A 2,844-nucleotide genomic window follows, 5' to 3' on the forward strand; every position below is an offset into this window, starting at 1 on the left:
ATGTCAACCTGAAAGACAGACTGAGCATTGAGTTACACCCTGATGGGCGTCATGGCATTGTCAGAGTGGACCGGGTTCCACTGGCCTCAAAACTGGTAGATTTGCCTGGTGTTATGGAAAGCCTGAAAACCATTGATAAGAAAACCTTTTCCAAGACAGCTGAAATCTGTCAGATGCTTGTGTCCACAGTTGATGGTAATCTCTATCCTCCTGTGGAAGAGCCAGCTGCTGCTGCTGCAGATCCCAAAGCAAGCAAGAAAAAGATAAGGACAAAGAGAAAAAATTATTTGGAACCACGGAATTACTCTGCCTCTGAAAACTGTCCGAAAGAGAAGGTTCCAGGAGACAGCAAAGAAGAAGTATATTGAATCTCCTGATGTGGAGAAGGAAGTGAAGCGGTTGCTGAGTACAGATGCAGAAGCTGGCAGTACTCGCTGGGAAATAACTGCTGAAGATGAAACAAAGGAGACAGAGAATCGAGGCCTGGCTATCTCTTCTCCAGGAATGTCGGGCACGGGCAGGGCCATGAGTCACTGGAACATGATGAGCTTCGAGAGATAGTCAATGACCTCAGCAGCAGAAGTGATGATTAAGATGAAGCTCAACATCAGGATGAAGAAGAAGACATAACCATCATAGACACCGAGGAAGATCTGGAGAGACAGCGACAGGAGAAGCTAAATGAATCAGACGAACAGCACCAGGAAAATGAAGGAACCAATCAGTTGGTGATGGGAATTCAAAAACAAATTGATAGCATGAAAGGCAAGCTCCAAGAGACCCAGGACAGGGCCAAACAACAGGAGGATCTCATCCTGAAAGTTGAGAACCTGGCTCTCAAGAACAGATTTCAGGCTGTGCTAGATGAATGTAAGAAGTCCGCAGAGTTAATGGAATAAATTGTTCAACCTTACAGCTTCACTGCAGGACTTTGCTGCTGTTTTGCCATTTACCAGAAGCTATTGATGCTACATTGTGTTAACTGAGTTCACGAGCCAACTCTAGAAGCAATGAAGCTAGCTTGCAATTTTTTTTCTATGCAAGTCCCCCACCCCCAAGTCCCCAGCAATTCAAAGCAGTTATTTTCACAGTTGGAGCACAAATCATTCTTTAAAGTTTCTAACAGCCAATAAAAGCTAATTTTTACTGCAAAAAAAAGAGTTCCACTCTCAGAAAACAACAAAAGCAGTTCTAATTGGGCCATGATGCATCAGAATTGCCTTGATGGCAATTGTGCATGTGTATTAGTGTATTAGGATATAAGAATGGAAAGAAAGAAAAATCCTTATATCATAATGTATATAGAGTATAAAGAAATAAACAATATGATAATGATGTGCTATGTGATAATACAGTATGTTATAGTAGCTAATTTTATATAGGATCATCACTAAAATTCCCTCATGAGTGAGCTATGTAAGTAATTGAGTACAGACCATTTCAGAGACACGAATGTGAACTGTGGATATGCCTGGTGATGTCACAGACCGTGAAAGAAGAGAAGGTGGCTGGAGGTACGTCAATGGAGGCTTGGGAATTGGAAGTCACAGATCTATCTTGGGATCAAATTGCATAGGCCATGTGGGCCTTCCTAAGATGTACCATTAGTCTCTAGGTAGATTGTTGCTTTTTAAATATTACACATTTTGATTCCACATTTGTTTATTTCACATGCCAAGGCATATTATCTGATTTAGAAATACCTACTACTTCATAATGAAATCATTCTAACATACTTCTGAAAAAGTTCATTTCCTCTTAAGAATCATGTGAGGAGCCTGCCCCTGAGAAACTCTAGAAGGTAGATTTAGACTCATATTTACTGTTTGTCTTTAATATTGGAAGAATCCTATGTAGGATGCTAACCATACAGACATCTGGCAGTGTCAAAAGCTTAAGAATTAATTATGTGAATAGAGTGGGACAAAAATGTGGATCAGAACATAAATTCATCAACCAGATCAGGCTTTACTGGAGGGATAGAGATTGGTGGGATCCTCAGGACAACGGCTCTTAGTCTCCCTCAGTCTGAAACTGAACTCGCCCCATGTTGGTCTAAACCATTTAAGATCCAAAGGGCAGCATTGACCCACAGACAAACCTCAGAGGGTCAGGAAAGGCTGCAGGGAGGTAGGAAACCGAGGAAAGGAGTGGGATAAGTGATAGCACATTGAGGGGGCTTCCAGGAATAAATGGAATCAAAGTAGGTAACATTCTTGAATGTAAACCTATGGTCTGCTCTGCAAAATTTTTCTTTAATTTAATAATTTTATTGGGGGCTCATGCAATTCTTATCACAATCCATACATACATCAAGAACATTGTGTCAAGAACATATGTGTCAAGAACATATGTACATTTGTTGCCATCACCATTCTCAAAACATTTGCCTTCTACTTGGGCCCTTAATATCTACTGCTTATTTCCCTTCTCCCTCCCCACTCCCCCCTACCTCATGAACCCTTTATTATTTATAAATGATTATTATTTTGTCATATATTACACTGGCCGATGTCTCCCTCCGCCTTCTTCTCTGCTGTCCCTCCCACAGGGAGGAGGCTGTACGTAGATTCTTGTAATCAGTTTCCTCTTTCTAACCCACATTCTCTCTACCCTCCAGGCATCGCCACTCTCACCACTGGTCCTGGAGGAGTCATCTGTCCTGGATTCCCTGTGTTTCCAGTTGCAATCTGTACCTATGTACATCCTCTGGTCTAGCCAGATTTGTAAGGTAGAATTAGGATCATGATAGTAGGGGGCAGGAAGCATTTAAGAACTAGAGGAAAGTTATATGTTTCATCCATCTTGCTACCCAGCACCCTGACTGGTCCATCTCCTCCCTAC

At 41.7% G+C, this 2,844-nt stretch overlaps 1 pseudogene; it reads left to right on the forward strand.

Annotated features, from left to right (window-relative positions):
* Positions 1-899, forward strand: part of LOC142451389 (transcription initiation factor TFIID subunit 7-like) — a 933-nt pseudogene extending 34 nt beyond the window's left edge.
* The last annotated feature ends 1,945 nt before the right edge of the window (positions 900-2,844 follow it).

Source organism: Tenrec ecaudatus, chromosome 6 (assembly GCF_050624435.1).
Source record: "Tenrec ecaudatus isolate mTenEca1 chromosome 6, mTenEca1.hap1, whole genome shotgun sequence".
In the NCBI taxonomy this organism is placed as follows: domain Eukaryota; kingdom Metazoa; phylum Chordata; class Mammalia; order Afrosoricida; family Tenrecidae; genus Tenrec; species Tenrec ecaudatus.